Source organism: Mauremys reevesii, linkage group 4 (assembly GCF_016161935.1).
Source record: "Mauremys reevesii isolate NIE-2019 linkage group 4, ASM1616193v1, whole genome shotgun sequence".
NCBI lineage: Eukaryota > Metazoa > Chordata > Testudines > Geoemydidae > Mauremys > Mauremys reevesii.
Genome location: NC_052626.1, coordinates 17,313,430 through 17,331,465, shown reverse-complemented (window position 1 = coordinate 17,331,465; position 18,036 = coordinate 17,313,430). Strand labels below are relative to the sequence as shown.

At 44.5% G+C, this 18,036-nt stretch overlaps 1 long non-coding RNA gene across 2 annotated transcripts in view; it reads right to left on the bottom strand.

Annotated features, from left to right (window-relative positions):
* Positions 1-410: 410 nt before the first annotated feature.
* The window catches only part of LOC120404760, a 39,949-nt gene continuing 22,323 nt past the window's right edge, over positions 411-18,036 (bottom strand). For both annotated transcript variants that reach the window (XR_005598159.1, XR_005598158.1), the window contains exons 5-6: positions 957-1,051; positions 411-571 (exon numbers count right to left, since the gene is read on the bottom strand). This is a non-coding gene — a long non-coding RNA (uncharacterized LOC120404760). The remainder of the gene's footprint in view (positions 572-956; positions 1,052-18,036) is intronic.

The window sequence follows — 18,036 nt, the reverse complement described above, 5'->3', positions numbered from 1 at the left end:
TTCTCTCTCTCTGAGCTCACTTAATAATGCATGACTAGGAGCTCAGGCAGTTTGATCCGCTACACCAGTAATAACATGGAGTGTATCCTCTGCATTCGGCATCAAGTTACTGTCATTTGGGAATTCAACAGATGGAAACTCTGGGATTCTTTCCATGTCACTTCTGCTTTGGAGGGCTCCCAGTATAGTAGAAGATTACAAACATGGCATATCCCAATACGGGTGCCAGCCCTGGGGGAGGGGGGAAACATAAGTCACTGTTCTGATGATCCACTACTGATGATGTTAAACTTTGCTCTAAGCAGCAAATCACTCTTTAGTTGCATTTGTAATCTCACTTCTTTTCAAAACACATGTGTATTTCTAAAACAAATGGCATTGATTTTATTTTTCATTACCATCTCCCAGCTAGTTACATAGAGAGCCAGACATGTTCCCTGCACATTCCCCATTACGTTCTCTTCAGATTCCTTCATTTTATTCAGTGTGACTTGTGGAAGATCATCAAGATGCTGAAACATTTGTTTCTTCTTTTTTCACAAGGTGGTATGGGGATTTTGTTCTAATGTTGCTGAAACAATCGAGAAAAATCCCGTGCTATAGCAGCCATAAACACAATAAATTTCAGCTACATCATTTGGAAATGTAAGTGGCAAGATATTTAAGCACTTAATTCCCATTGAAATCAAGGGGAGTTAGAAACCTAAATACCTTTGGCCCTGCTTTCCAGACCTGGTTAGCACTAAGCTTTTCCCCTCGTTCAGTCTCTCCCCAGAGAGCAGAAGTTCATTTCCTTTTCCCCCCAATCCACAAGATTGCCCCATCAGCCTAAATCAAAAGTATCAAAGGGGAGCGAATGAAAGGCAACGCCAGCCTGTCTAATCCCAAGTGTAGGTAACAGCATCAGGAGATGAGGAAAAGCCTTGGAGTTACAGTGCCATGACTCAAGTACTTACTTCCTAGAGCTCAGGTGTCTCCTCTCATAGGCTTTGTCTCCACTCGCCTTTTCCCCCTAGAATTTCCCACAGCTGCTCCCACTGTGCAACTCTACCTGTGGAAGCAATAATGAGGAGCTGTAATGTAGGTAAGACATCTGCAGCCACCAGTGTGATGAACATCTCAGGAATGTCAAGTATCAGACGGGTAGCCGTGTTAGTCTGGATCTGTAAAAGCAGCAAAGAGTCCTGTGGCACCTTATAGACTAACAGACGTATTGGAGCATGAGCTTTCGTGGGTGAATACCCACTTCGTCGGATGAATACACGAAAGCTCATGCTCCAATACGCCTGTTAGTCTATAAGGTGCCACAGGACTCTTTGCTGCTATCTCAGGAATGGTGGTTGTTCGTAACTCTAAAACGTCCGTAACTGGACAAAACATTATGGTTGCTCTTTCAAAAATTTACAACTGAACTTTGACTTAACACACCTTTGAAATTACTATACAGAAGAAAAATGGTGCTTTCCCTTTATTTTTTTAGAAGTTTATGTTTAACACAGTACAGTATTGTATTGGGTTTTATTGTTGTTTTGGTCTCTGCTGCAGCCTGATTGCGTACTTCCAGTTCCAAATGAGCTGTGTGGTTGACTGGTCAGTTTGTAACTCTGGTATTCGTAATGCTGAGGTTCTACTGTACCTCCATATCATCTAGAACCTTTTATATCTATTGTGGGAGTGCCCAGAGTGCTCAGCTGAGATCAGGCCCCATTGTGCAAGACATGGTACATTCACAAAAAATAGTCCCTGCCCTGAAGAGCTGGCTACCTAAACAGCCAAGAGAGACAAAGGGCGGGAGGGGAAAGAGCCAGAGAAAAGTGAAGATGCCTGACCAAATTCACCCAGAGCCAGGAAGAGAACCCAGAGCTCCAGCCTGCTACTCTGCCTCCCTAGCCACTGAACCATGGTGCTTAAACTGCTGGCAGCTCATTAATGCTTTCTCTCCACCAGTGTTCCCACCTCTGCTACCCCCCACGGAGCTGCATCCCTGCTAGCAACAGAGGGAAATTTGAGAGAAAAAAGGCTGGTGCAGCCTCAGTTTCCGATTCTCTAAGGTACACAATGAGCATTGAGCCTGCTGGATCATCTTCCATTGTGTGTTCCAGCTCACTCCACAGTGAACAGAAATCCTCATCTCCTTTCACTACCTAACATGGATCACTTCAAAGGCCCCTTTGAACCCAGGGAGATGCTGAATATAGACACAATCCTCTTTGCATACCCCTACAGGCATCTACACTGCTGTGCTGTGAACAGATACCCCTTCATGCTGCTGGCCCTATTCGAATGTTAACTAGGTTTTTGCAGTCCTTGCCTGAAACGTTAGATTCCTCTTTTTGTCATACTTTCCAAAGGGATTAAATAGGTTTAAAATCATTCCAATTTATATCAAATAGTCCTTGGATAGTAACTCAGACCATCACAGTAGGAAGGGGAAATTTTGTCTGATCGTAGAATCCTCTGAGGCAAAGCAAGCCGGCACCATCATGCAGAAATTGTCTGTCTTGTTCTTTTGTGTTTTCCTACCTTCGCTGCTTTTGAGAGTTATAATTAGGGAAGTATTTTCCAAAGAAGAGCAAGAAAGGGAATACAAGCGTGAACTATGAGGCGCAAAGAGGTGGATGGGGTAACTCAAGAGGAGAAAAGCAACCCTGTATAAAGAAAGAAGGAACAAAAGATAAACAGCTCAGAAAGGAACAAGCCAGTTCGGCTCTGGTTCACCTTAATAAAACAAACAAACTCTAGTAATTTTTCCAAAGCATGTGGTGGTGTATGTATCTAAAACAATGGAAATGGCTTTAAAAAATATGATCAGGCCAAAGTTTTTTAATGTGAATGCCTAAAGTTAAGCATCTTAATCCATAATTAGACCCTGAGATTGCGAGGACTGACTGATGTACATGCTTAACTTTTTGCACCAGGAGTAGTTCAGTTGACTCCATGGGAATATCCACAGAATGTAACGTTAACCATGTGAGTAAATCTTTGCAGGACTGAGGCACCCATGTAAGTGGCCTGATTTTCAGAGATGCTGAGCAGTCAGTGAGAGCATTGACTGAGTGAGGATTTACAGAGATAGCCCATTACATTCTATGAAAAATGTCCAATGTATCTATTCTATATAGCCTGCCATCCTTCTGACTAACCGACAAAGGCTGCCATCTTCCAGATTTAATTACATTCAGGCCGGTTGCTTGTTACAGTAAGAACTATAGCAAACTTGCAAGGGATCATTTTGGTGTTCTAAAAATGCAAAAATCATGGCTACTCATATTTTAAATTAGTAGCAGCTGGTTGGAAAATTTTGACAGAAACTACATTTTCGTTAAACGTGATTGCTAGCAAAAGTCACCTAAAATGAAGTAGATATTGTAAGTGTTTGTGTAGTTTTCAAAACAGCTCTAATTACTAGCAGGTTTATTTTCTATTAGAAAACTGTTGAGTAGGAGCTTGTAGTAGTTTAAAACCATATAAATTAGCAGAATGAAATATAGATAAGGGACTAGGCCCTCAAGCTGGTAGAATATGTCATAGCTGTATTTGAAGTCAAGGCTGATTTACACCAGCCATGGAGCTGGCCCAGAACATTTCATAGAGCCCTGGCTGGTATATCAGGCTTTGATAAAGCATGGTCTGCATTTCTGAACTACTGAGGACCAGATCCTCAGGTGCTGTATTGGCATTAACTTAGAATCATAGGATTAGAAGGGACCACAAGAGTCATCTAATCTAACCCCCTGCCAAGATGCAGGATTTGTTGGGTCTAAACCATCCTATCCAGCCTCCTTTTGACAATCTCCAGTGAAGGAGCTTCATGGCATCTCTCGAGCATCTGTTCCATTGTCCTACTGTTCTTACAGTTAGGAAGTTTTTCCTGAGATTTAATCTAAATCTTCTATGCTGTAGTCTGAATCCATTGCCTCTTGTCCTGCCCTTTGTGGCAAGTGAGAACAACTTTTCTCTATCTTTTTATGGCAGCCTTTCAAGTATTTGAAGACCGCTATCATGGCCACCCTTAATCTCCTCTTTTCCAAACTAAACATTCACAGTTCCTTCAGCTTTTGCTCATATGGTTGCATTCCATCCCTTTGAACATCGTTATCACATGCCTCTGGATCCTTTCCACTCTCTCTACATCCTTTCTATACATTGGTGACCAACATTTGACACACTACTCCAGCTGAGGGCTAACCAGCACCAAGTGGAGTGGCGCTATCAGCTCCTGTGACTTGCATGCTATGCCTCTGTTAATGCAACCTAAAATTGCATTTGCTTTTTTTGTAACATGCTGACTCATGCTGAGGTTGTGATCCACCACAACTCCCAGATCCTTCTCAGCAGTTCTGCTGTCAAGCCAGTTATCCTCCATTCTGTACTTAAGCATTTGGTTTTTATTCCTTAAGTGTAGCACCTTACATGTGTCATTGTTGAATTTCATTTTGTCATCTACAGCCCAGTTCTCCAATTTATCAAGATCCCTCTGAATTTTAGCTTTATCCTCCAAAATGTTGGCTACCTTCCCCCCCCGCCAGCTTTGTGTCATGTGCAAATTTGATCAGTATGCTCTATACCTACATCCAAATCATTAATAAAGATGTTAAACAACACCAGACTCAGAAAAGATCCCTGTGGAGCCCCACTTGAGACCTCGCTCCAATCCAAAATCATTCCATTAATAGTTACTCTTTGCGGTTGTTTAACTAACTTCAGTGGTGCTACTTGCCAAGGATCTGGCTCATAGTTGTGCTGCTGACTTCGTCTTTGAACACAAACACGCACTGTGCACACACAGAAAACGGGAGTGGCAAAGATTCTGACATTTTGTGAAACAACCCCATAAATCCCAGATTTTGTCATGGTTGTGACAAACATTCAGCTTTATCAATGATGGGAACATGGTGTAAATGAGCAGAAACAGCCCTCATGGAATCCCCCCCAACATAAGGGCACACTGGCTCTACGCTGGCCTGCCTTGGTGCAGGGGGCTTCCGAGGAAGGCGGCTGATGTAGACTGTGTTCTGGCTATTCTGGCTCGCTAACCTGGATGCAGAGCAGTGTGAGTCAGCCTGAGGCTTCTCTAATTTACAGTAAAGCTGAGCTTGTCCATGGCAGAAGGAAGATCTGCCTGGCAGTGAAACCTCTCTCTCACATTACTAGCTCGTCTCCCAGTTCCAAGGGGAGAGAGAACGCATGCAAACTGGAATAGCATGCAGCATCCAGAAGCAGGCTTGCAATCTGACTTTATCCATCTATAGGGCTGTTTTATGTTTTGTGACAGTCCTGGGATCAAAAGAAATTTAGACCAGAGCCAGCATTTGCTCCAAGTCTCCAGCTTGCTTAGTTCAGCCACATATAAAGGCTTAAAGTGCACAGAGAACAGAAGCTACAGATTCTGCACCAAAGTATCACTGCTGTCTGATGCAACACTAGCAAGAGACAAGGGGACTTAAGACAGCTCATAAAAAAAATGCCATTAGGCTGGCCTTTAAACCCTGCCTCCAAGCTTTCAAACTTAAAATAACACACCGCTGGTCATTTATGTTTAGATCTACGGAGCTTTTTTCCCTGCATGGAATGTGAGGATTATATGGTCTTGTCCACTTGTGGGATTACTATAACAGTGCCCTGCAAAGCGATCATATTATCTTCTATTAAAACCGGAGATAAATTGGCAGTCATGGTGCAAGAGCATATGCATGAGTGGAATTCCAAGGTACAGTCTGCTTCAGCATGACATTTCACCAGCATGGCAAAGAGATAACATCTCAGTAAAACTGGATAAACTGAAAACAGATGATGCAAGCTAGAGCAGAATGTTTTAACTGAGTGATGGGCTTAAAACAACATCACATCATGGTTGGCAGAGATTTGTAGACAGAGTGCGTGGGGGGTGGGCGGGAGAACAGCGTTCACCCACCAAAATGTTGGAGAGGCTGATCCAGCCCCCATTGAAATGAAGGGAAAGATGCCCGATGACTTCAGTGGAGTGGAGTCAGGTTGTCAGTGCCTCTAGGAACCAGCTGCAGAGGGATATTAATTAGCAGCTACATACTGTAACTGCAATCCTTATGATAGTGTTGGGAAAACAGGTGCTTGATGGGAGGGTGATGCTGTGAGAGTAGTCAGAACAGACTTAGGGGTGACAGCATGCAGCAAATCAGAGAAGGGATAATTCCAAAACCCCTGTCCAGACTTTGGAGAATTCTGAATCCAAACCTGGAGCTAGATTTCAAAGCTGGCTCTAATCTAATGGGCTCAAACAAAACTCTGCATCTAAACATGCTGAGTCTCTTGGGAGGGGGCAAAAATGTGTACTGGAAATTTGAAGCTCTGACCCATCTCCAGATATTATCTAAGTAAAACTGTCTGTGCAGTTTTGAACCACAGTCACAGAGGCACGATGTCCTGGAGCAGATGAGTGATACTCCCTCTCTATGGCATTGGGGATACCACATCCAACCAACTATGCTGCCAGCAGGAAGTCAAAAAGTTATATAGAATTTTCAGAACAAAGCAACTAAGATGAAGAGCTACAGGGAATGACCCGTGAAGACACTTGGAAAGAGCAATTCTGAATCCCATGGCTAACTGACCACAGAAAAGAAATACAATAACTGCTTACAAGTATTTAAAGGGTGTAAATATCAGTGAGGAAGAAGAATTGTTCAGGAAGTTGTAAAGGGGTGTCACTAAGAAGAATGGGCTGAAATGAAGCAAAAGAAAAACGTAGGCTTTAAGATCAGGACAAATCAGTCTCAATGGTGAAATTTACTAGAAAAGAGGGCTATGGTCTCCAAAGGGAAGAAGTGTGATCCTATTGTATGAATAATTTACAAACAGGATTAGACAAAGCACCCAGGAACAATCCTGCATTGGCAAGGGGAATGGGCTGAAGACTACTAAGGGCTAGAGTGAGACATTACTGTCCACACAAGGTCCCAGGAGTTTCAATTCTTCCCCCGGGCTCTGGGGGACTGGAGGAAGCTATTTAGCTCATTTTCATGGAACAGTTTATTCCTTCCTGTGTGCCTAGCCAGCTACACTAGCCAGCGAGCAAAGGGCGAAGCCATGGATCTCTGGCACTCGGGTAAACTTTTCACCCAGCTGGTTGAACCTGGGCAGAGGTTCGCTTGGAACACTGAGACGTTGGGTTTCCTGTGGAATCTCTGAAAAAGGTGGAAGGTTTCACACAGCCCCCATTACAAACACTTCCAGGACAGGGAGTTGTGATGTAAAAAAATCCCACATGAACAGGACCGTGCTGAGCACACCAGGCAGCCAGGTTTAGAAGAACAAGCCTCTTTTACACACACGGTTTATTATTTCAAATACTTGAGAGTCACCAGTTACTTGTGATCTTTCCCATTCTGACTAAGGAATCCCATTGACACCGTTAGGGGGAAAAAAGCACAACCAGGTTAATATCATGGTGACCATTTTGCTTGACATTCAAAATGGGTTAATTTTAAGATACCCAACCTGACCCAGTATAATGAGGTTTACCGCTGCATCTTCAAAAGTGATGCACTGCATATTAACTAATCTTCACAACATCAAATGTGTCCTGCACTAGGGTACTGAGCCACAGAGAAATCAACCAATGAGACACACAGTGAGTCATTAACAAAAGCAGGTATTAGAACACAGAGAGTTCCTGACATCTTTGCTTATTTCTCTACTGAGACAAGTATGGGTTTGGATACCTTCTATGGGCCTTCCTCCATTCCATTCCGTCTGTCCTATCATGTCTAAACCCTATGTTGCTGTACCTATAGTGGGATGTCTATGTTGCCTTTTGGTTCTACGCATTAAAAATCAGTCACTGCCCTTTGCAGCAGATTGCTATTCTGCAGCACACTTTGTGACACTTCCTAACCTATTCTTCAAGGTCCTTAGCTGCTGTTAGCACTGCCTGAACTCACTGCTGTTTAAGCATTTGCCTTTTATCCATTGTGGTTTGGGGCACAGTCACTCACCAGAACATTGTGAAGAAATGGGAGCGTCTCTTAGAACCACTGTTGCCATTTCTTCTCTTTCTGCATCAGTGGCTTGACTTTGTGGCCAACAAACAATTCCAGAGGAAGATGGAAAGAAAAGAGAAGGTTTGCTAGAGGGAACCGCTAGAACCTTACAGGCAGTGGCCACTAACCAAACAGTGGAACATGACAGCAGACTTCTCTGGAAAAAAATGGTCTGTACAGCACAGGATATGAAATACAAAGGAACTGAGCTTCCCAGTGCCAGGGAAGCAATTTCTGTATAGCTAATGCTGTATCTCTTCATCATGCAGAACTTTAGAAGTTTTGAATTAAGCTTTCACTGTCATCACAGGCTCTGATAAGGTTTCCTACCCTACGGCATCTCTCTTTTCAGTAGAATTTCTTGGTAACTTCTTGTTGGGTTGACCTAGGGGCTGTTTTTTGTGTTTGAGTCTAACCAAGGTATTTAAATGACCCTCTTAACCACAGTATCTGAGCATCTCACAGTCTTAAATGAATTTAGCTTCACAACACTCCTGTGAGGTAGGGAAGTGCAACTGTCCCCATTTCACAGTTGGGTAACTGAAGCACAGACACCCAACTGAGGCACAGACAGACTAAATGACATTTCCCAAGGTCACACAGGAAATCTATGGGGGAGCAGGTCTTTGACCCAAGGTCTCTCCTGAGTTTCAAGCTAGAGCTCTAACTACCAGATAATCCTTCCTTTCAGCCACTTCTAAAGCACTGTCTGTTTAAAACAGAAGTGTTGTTTTACACTTTCCTTCTCCACACTTCTTCTTGTGGCCCCTGAACGAAGGGGAAGATGTAGCTCTTTTTATTGCTAAAATAAAATATCTTTCCACCTAGAAATGCATTTCTAAGGGCGTCTTGGACCAGCAAGTTGGAAAATACTAGATGTACCTATGCCTATTAAAGTCCAATTTTGTAAAATAGTTTTCTGGAAACCAGGGTCAGCTTAAGGGTTTGAGCATTACCTTTAGAGAGCTTCACTCTGAATTTCAAAAAAATAGGCCTGGAAATCTAGAGGCCGGCTCCTCAAATCAAAGTGGCTTCACTGAAATCAATGGAACGATGTTGGTTTACATCAGCTGAGGAGCTTGCCCTACTAATCTCTCCCTTCAAGTAGTGCTTGGTATTGTTTCTGATGTTTATTTATGTGGCATTTACTCTGTTAACATTTCATCTTAAAATATGTAAACAGGCAACTCATTTCCAGTTTCTAGCTAGAAATGGCAACCCAGCCCTAGTTCAAGAATAAATGCTGAATTAAAATACCTCCTTTTCTGTGCACCCCTCCTTTCCCCCGTCCACATTCCCCTGTTTTGTTTCTGACACAGTCCCCAGGACAGGGAGACATCTGATAACTTACTTTCCCTAGCTTTGCTCAAATCACCGTCACTTACCTAGACTTTCTTTGTTGAAAATTCCTGTTTGCATTATTGTCACATTTATGTTTCTGCAGAATGCTCTTTCTGGAATTAAATTCAGGCTGTCTGTTCTTAGTCTTCCTTTCTTAAGGGACTCCTGATAGATAATGTCACACTCTCAAACCATTCTGGACAAGAGGTCTGAGCTTCCGCTCGTTCACTCACTCACATACATTCTGACCCTTGTGTAACTCCAACCGTTTTAGTAATAGAGCCGTGAATCCAACATTCCCGATTGTAAACCATTTCAGCAGACATTTAAAAGAACAGACATTTAAAAAAAAAAAACCCTTAGAGTGCTAAAAGCACCTGATTAAAGATTGCACTTCCAGTGTTTATCTTAGTCATGGGGAGAAATCAGGCATCCACATTAACAACACAGGGATTTTTCATGTGTCAATTACATATTTTAAGAGATTACATTGCAATACTGGGATGCTGATCTGAACTAACTCCACAATGCTTCCCTCTCCCCAAAGCATTAAAAAAAATACACCAAAAATACCACTGTGGTATAACTCAGTCCCCTTCTGCACACTCCCACCCCTTTATTGATTTTAAAATGCTTTTGCAAGCCATCACATACACTATTTCTCTTAAAGTGCTTAGAAATACAGAGCCAGACTCCAACACAACACAAGTAAGGTATCTCACTCCACACTGAAGTGAATGGGATTAATTGAGAAGTAAGGTACACGTCATGGTAAGTAAGAGTATCAGAATCTGGTCCTATGTGATGAAGCAAACAGTGAAAGAAATTCATCAGGACCTCTTTAGTGACCCGAATATAAAAAGGAATCCTACAAAATGTTGGAAACATGGATGAATTGCTAAGGAGAAGTACAACACAATAGCATAACCACACAAGGACAAAATCAGGAAGGCTAAAGCACAAAATGAGTTACACCTAGCAAGGGACATCAGAGGCAATAAGATGACATTCTTTAACACATTAGGTGCAAGAAAAAGATTAAGGAAAAGTCCTCTACTTAGCGGAGAAGGGGAGCTAATAACTAATGACATCAAGAAGGCTAAGGTGTTTAATGCCTACTTTGCTTCAGTCCTCACTAAAAAAGTTTATGGTGACCAGATTCTCAACACACTTAATTTTAACAAGGGGGAAGGAACACAAGCCAAAATAAGGAAAGAACAGGTTAAGGACTATTTAGATACGTTAGATGGATTCACGTTGGCAACGCTTGATGAAATTCATCCTAGTGTACTTAAGGAACTAGCTGATACAATCTTGGAACCATTAGCAATGATCTTTGAGAACTCATGGAGGATGGGTGAGGTCCCAGAGGACTGGAGAAAGGCAAACATAGTACCTGGCTTTAAAAATGGGAACAAAGCCAGGCACATGCATAAGCGCTGTCCTGAATAAAGTGGCATACTTATGTTCTTTCCTGAACCGGTGCCTATGCGAGCAAATGGTGTGTCAAGAAAATATAGCTAAGTCATTCTTTGACTTCATTAGCAAGTTCATAAAATACTATCAGCTGGAGACTATGCTAATGAAACTTGACCCAGTCCTCCAGCTATGCAACTCTCCAGTATCCTTTTCCTTGACACAATCTTACAACCAAGTCCAGTAATTCTCAATTTTTAGAACAGTTCCAGTAAGAACTCTTATGTGAACATCTCCATTAGGAAACACCGTCCCCCACAAGAAGATGGTGAAGCATGAATCTCTCCCCAAATTGTTGAGCTTGTCTTTGGCAGGCACTCGCTGTGCTGCACAGCTGATGTCATTTATTGACACTGCAGAGTGGTTTACAAGAGCTTGTAACAACTGGGAGGAATGAGAGGACTTCTGGCCGAAGATGGATAATTAGAGCACTAACTGAGATGGGGTTGGAGGGGGTGAGGTCTAAGCAATGGTCTTGTTTTTATACTGGCAAAAGAAATTTTCATCTGCCTCCTTAAATAATGCATTATTTTTGAAAGAAGATGAGGGATCAATACATCTGGAGAGCTAAAGTTTAGATGTCAGATCTCAAGTCATCTTCCTTTTCTACTCCTTTAATAGTGCTTCCTTAGTAAACTCTAGGGGTCTGCTTCTCAGTTACTCCATTCCTGCGCTTGCAACAAGAATGAGGCTTGGGGAAAAGCCATCTTCGTGCCTTGCATACACTAGGGCTGTGCAAGGTCCTAAGGCCGCTCTAACCACACTCTGCTTTCCTCCTCACAATGAGCCCTGCGAACTGGTGACTGGCCTTCGTACAGTACTCTCAGGCCATGCCTCCTGCCTGGAGCAAGGATGATGGACTAGCATTTACACCAGTTCTACACCTGGTGGGAGGCCCTGAACAGAGGGATTCGTAGGGCTCTCTCTGCCCACTTAAAGCCCCCTTTTGCTGTCAGAATGGCATAGAAGGGCCTCAGGATAACCAAGACCTGAGTTGCTTTCCTAACAAAATGGGATTGGTCAGGCTATTACTGAAGTCACTGGGAGTTTTGCCATTGTCATCAATAGGAGTAGGACTGGGCTCAACACAGGCAGAAAAGCAAAGAGCATAGGACTGGCTCATTTGTCCATTGGCCACAGCATTTCCAAAGCACAGCTGATGATTTGGCTCTGCTGAGGACCCAGTGATAGAATGAAATAGTAAGCGTGCAAGGTGGAACACCGATGTGGAGCAAGCATGTATAATAGATATCTGGAGCCAGAGGTGATAGCTGAAGATGGGCTCTCCATTTACATGTTAGACCAAGCTAGATGTAAGGGGCAAGCAAGTCTTCAGATTATGGGTAGTATTTTCAGGGTGTCTACCTGACCTAGAATGATGAAAGTCAGTGTGCTCCTAAGGCCACTGTGATCACACAGTCTGACCTCCTGCCACAAAACTTCCCTGGATTCCTGCTTTAACTAGAGCATCTCTATTAGAAAAACATCCAGTCTAAGTTTAAAAATTGCCAGTGGTGGAGACTCAAGGGTCTTGTGCTCCTAAGTCACTTAGGCCCAACTCTTCAAAGGTATTTAAATCAATGGGAGTTGGGCACCTAAATACCTTTAAGGACTTGAGCCTTGGGTACTTTTTGAAAATCCCACCCTGCATGCTTATATAAGAACATAAGAACGGACATATTGGGTCAAACCAAAGGTCTATCTAGCCTGTCTTCTGACAGTGGCTGGTACCAGATGCTTCAAAGGGAATGAACAGAACAGGTAATCATCAAGTGATGCATCCCATCGCTCATTCCCAGCTTTTGGAAAACACAGGCTAGGGGCACCATCCTGGCTAATAGTCACTGATGAACCTATCCTCCATTAACTTATCCAGTTCTTTTTTGAAACCTGTTACAGTCTTGGCCTTCACAACATCCTCTGGCAAGAAGTTCCACAGGTTGACTATGCATTGTGTTAAGAAAATATTTCCTTTGGTTTGGTTTAAACCGGTTGCCTATTAATTTCATTTGGTGACCCCTAGTTCTTGTGTTATGAGGAGGAGTAAATAACACTTCCTTATTGACTGACTTTCTCCAAACCAGTCATGATTTTATAGACCTCTGTCATATCCCCCCTTAGTCGTCTCTTTTCCAAGCTGAAAAGTCCCAGTCTTATTAATTTCTCCTCATAGAGAAGCAGTTCCATACGCCTAATCGTTTTTGTTGCCCTTTTCTGAACCTTTTCCAATTCCAATATATCTTTTTGGAGATGGGGTGATCACATCTGCACACAGTATTCAAGATGTGGGTGTACCATGGATTTATATAGAGGCAATATGATATATTCTGTCTTATTATCTATTCCTTTCTTAATGATTCCCAACATTCTGTTCACTTTTTTGACTGCTGCTGCACATTGAGAGGATGTTTTCAGAGAACGAGCCACAGTGACTCCAAGATCTCTTTCTTGAGTTGTAGCAGCTAAATTGGACCCCATCATTTTATATGTATAGCTGGGATTATGTTTTCCAATGTGCATTATTTTGCATTTATCAACATTGAATTTCACCTGCCAGTTTGTTGCCCAGTCACCCAGTTTTGTGAGAGCCCTTTGTAGCTCTTCGCAGTCTGCTTTCGACTTAACTATCTTGCGTAGTGCATATGTGGAGCATAGGTACAGAGACCCACTAGACACATGCAGGGACAGGCTCTCCCCACTCTAGCTGCTTCTACTCTTTTTAAGCACCATCTTCTCTTTCACATACTCTTTTCCCTATTAGGCCTTATTAATGGCACTTTAAAAGACACTCACCCTTTTACCTGCCCTCCCGGCTTTATGTAGTTCAGAGATTGCGTTTGGCTGAGCTATTGCCTTTGGAAGTCTCCCCTCAATCACTGCCTGTCCTGGGAACTGCACCAGCATTAGGATACCGTAGATTGTACATAGGGATGCTGTTTGTTCAGGTCACACCAGTGGGTTCGCAGCTGTACTTTGCTCCTGCTTGTCTGCACATTTCCTCCATGGATAAGAGTATTGTCTCAAGGAGGGGCATGCGTAGGTGAGGGATCAGGAAACCTGCCTGGTCATGTCCTGATCAGAGCAAGAACACTTATCTCCTCTAAACGCTCACTGCTTCAGCCTGCCTGCCACAATGTACTACTCTAGCCAAGCCTCCCCCAGTTCAAAACCCTGCAGGCATGAAACATCCCCAGTTCACTAGGGATGAAAAGTGCTGACAGCCATGTACTGTTTCCTCAGAGACTGCGTACACTGCATGGGATATATGCTGGTTTATTCATTGACTGCAGCATTTCCAAGGTTTAGCCACTACATCACAACCCAGTTTGCAAGCAGGACGAGCTGCACTGATACAAATCACAGTTCATACCGGATCAGTACATTTGTCCTCGGGACTTGCACCACAGCTGCAGCTATACTGGTGTGCAAAGCCCCTCCTGCCAGTATAGACAGGTCCCTACTAGCATCCACACTGCTACTTAAGGGTTGCCAACTTTCTAATGAAAGAAAAACAAACACCTGCCCCGCCCCTGTCCTGCTCCTTCCGAGGCCCCGACCCTGCCCCCCTTCCTGAGCCCTCACTCCATCCGCCCTCCCTCCCCCCGTTGTTCATTCTCCTCCACCCTCGCTCATTTTCCCCAGGCTGGGGCAGGGGGTTGGGGTGGGGGGAGGGTGAGAGTTCTGGCTGGGGGGCGCGGGCTCCAGGGTGGAGCCAGAAATGAGGGGTTCAGGATGCAGGAAGGTGCTCCAGGCTGGGATGGAGGTTGGCGTGCAGGAGGGGGTCAGGGCTCCAGGGTGGAGCCAGAAATGAGGGGTTCAGGATGCAGGAAGGTGCTCCAGGCTGGGACGGAGGTTGGCGTGCAGGAGGGGGTCAGGGCTCCAGGCGGCACTTACTCATGCGGCTCCTGGGAAGCAGCAACATGTCCCTCTGGCTCTGTGAGCGGATCCCACCCCCGCAGCTGCCATTGGCTGGGAACACAAGGGGTGGGAGCAGCAGGCAGAGCCCCCATGGCCGCCCCTGCACCTAGGAGCCAGAGGGACATGTCACAGCTTCCTGGGAGCCATGCAGAGCTGGGTAGGGAGCCTGCCTGCACCACCCACCAGACTTTTAATGGCCCGGTCAGCTGCCAGGTCCCTTTTTGACCGGGTGTTCCATTCGAAAACCGGACACCTGGTACCCCAACTACCCCTATGTGAGTGAGACTAAGCTGGCATTACACACTTGTTGACAGGACCAGAGATAGACTTAAGCTACACCCATTTGGTTTCCCTGTAGTATCGTGGCCATCAGCCGAGTGCCTCCTCGTAGACAGACGTCCCTTTACAGCAGCCTGCCTGTGTTTCCAGGGCCCCTTTAAGAACTCACTGTACAAAGCTAATTGAAACAAACAATCCCGACCAGGAGTCCCACAGCCTTTATCCCAGTTTCAGTCCAGCACGGCCCCTCCTCCCTAAGGATCATCTGTTGGCTTACTGGTCCCCCCTGCCTGGAGTTGGACCTTCTCTACAAATTCTCAGCCCATGTTGATTCAGGGCCCTGCAAGAGCCTTCTTATTACTCCATGCAGCACCCACAGGCCTAGGTACAGTTTCTTAAACTCTCCCAATTTACTAGCATCTTTCTGCTCTTTTTGCCCTGCCAACACCTGATTCAACCCAGCTGTGGCTCATCCCGTATTCAGGGCTAACTTAGCCCCAGGCTTGCCAGCCCCCTACATTTCGATTCTCTCAGCTCCCAATCAGGCCCAGGGTGTAGTGCGTGAATAGCTGGGAAAATGAAAACCTACAAATACATTCTAGAGTGTCCCCAAGCAGAAAGGCCCGATAACGGCTCCTGCTTTGCAGGCATGCTGGAGAGGGAAAGAGGAAAGCACTGTACTCAAACCTGCATTTAATCTTTCCATGCTACCAAATGCCATAATGCTGGCCAGGCTGAGGTGGGCCGTGGGCAAGGCGAGAGGGGTTTTTTCCTTAGCACTCTCCTCTCTGAAGGAGAAGAAAACAAATATTTCAGTTGTTGTGAAGGGGGAGCTTTAATACACAAGGGACGGGTGGCATGGCAGCATTAACACAGGAGACGGGTGGCATGGTAGCACCTGAACACAGGAGACTGGTGATCCTGGCATCACCTGAGAGATGAGCAGCGTCGCAGGCTTCGCAGTACAGGGCGACACAGCGTGCTGTTAAATAAAGTACTGAAGCCAGGCCCTCAGCTGGTGCCAATCAGAGTAGCTTCTTCCACTTCAGTGGTGCAAGGCTGATTTACACCAGCTGAAGCTTTGGCCAATACTACTGGCCCCTCACTTGCACATTGCAATCGTGGTTAGCTGTGAAGGAGCGTCAGGCTCTCAGAGCAGAGGTACAATAGCAGCAGCAAAAGGCTGCTGGGGCTGAGGAATAAAGCGTGGCAAGTGTGCACTGCCTCAGGAGGGGACAAGCCAAGGGTGTGCATTAGCTTGCGCCTATGTCAAATGTGTATGTGTGTTTGGTGGGTTAATTTACAGAGCACGCCCTCATTTCGCTGCATTTTACACTCGGCCAGAAGGGGCAATATGAGACCCTGCTGTCATTGCTGACAGAGTTAGGTGATATTTGTCTTTATTCTGGGAGCGTTAGTGTGATAGAAAGAAGTCACAATGGCAAAATATAACAATCAGAAACCTTACAGGTGTCTTCATGCTGCCAGGGCTCCCCAGGCACAGATCCACGTTTGAATGATCTCCTCTTTTGGTTTTCTTTCATGCCGGCACATGGTGATGAAATAACTGGGCAGGAAACTTTAGTTAATGCGTTTCTTCTTGGGAATTTGATGGCTGGGCTCTAAAGGCATAATGGATTGGTCTCTGGGGCATGGTTTTCAACCTTTCCAGACCACTGTACCCCTTTCAGTAGGCTAATTTGTCTAGCGTAACCCCCACTTAAAAACTACTTGCTTACAAAATCAGACATCGCTATTACTGAAAAGTTGCTGACTTTCTCATTTTTACCATATAATTATAAAATAAATCGATTGGACTATAAATATTGTACTTACATTTCAGTGTATGGTATATAGAGCAGTATAAACAAGCCATTGTCTGTGGGACATTTTAGTTTGTACTGAGTTCACTAGTGCTTTTCAGGTAGCCTTCTGTAAAACTAGGCTGATGTACTCCCTGGAAGACCTCTGTGTGCCCCCAAGGGTACACATAACCCAGGCTGAGAAGCACTGCTTGAGAGGTTTTGAGATCACGTTGAGTGATGCACTCAGAAGTCTGGGTGTTCATTTGAAGAGTTTCCAAACTATCCAAACCTCTTGGGTCTGTAAAACTGGAAGTCACATGATGGCAAGCTTTCTAGCAATATTTCAACACTTGACCTCAGACCCTGGTTGGCCCAAGCAACATTATCTGGTATTCAAGAACAGGGAAAAGCTAACAGGCACAAGCCCCAGAAAAGTTTGGTGGAGGTTCAAGGTAGGGGGAAGAGGGTCTGTGTGATATTGTTTCTTTTAGGGGATGTCAGAGTGTATCTAAACCAGTTCACTCATCCTCATTCTGTATGCCCCAGTAGCAGCTATGGCTAAGAACGCGTTTTCCCATGTGTGCCTGGCAAGAAGAGTGCACCATTTTCTAATTCAGGCCTTAGCATAAATATCATAATGACACAAAGTTTCCATGAGATTGGATTGGAGATCAGAAACGGAAAGTAGTGCACAATGCCATGGCCTGCTTATTAAGTGTAGTTTCATAAAAGGATTATATTACACCCATGCTCCAGGATCTGCATTAGATTCCAGTAGATATCTAGTTAGAGTTAAAGGTGCTGGTTTTAACCTATAGGCCAGGGGTTGGCAACCTTTCAGAAGCGGTGTGCCAAGTCTTCATTTATTCACTTTAATTTAAGGTTTCGCGTCCCAGTAATACATTTTAATGTTTTTTAGGAAGTCTCTCTCTCTAAGTCTATATATTATATAACTAAACTATTGTTGTATTGTAAAATAAACAAGGTTTTCAAAATGTTTAAGAAGCTTCATTTAAAATTAAATTAAAATGTTGATCTTACGCCACCGGCCTGCTCAGCCCGCTGGTGGTCTGGGGTTCTGTTCACCTAGGCCGGCAGCGGCCTGAGCGGGGCCTGTGACCGGGACCCCGGCTGGCAAGGGTGCGGAAGCCAGAACCCCAGACCCGCAGCGGGCTGTGCGAGGCCGGCGGCTGGGACCC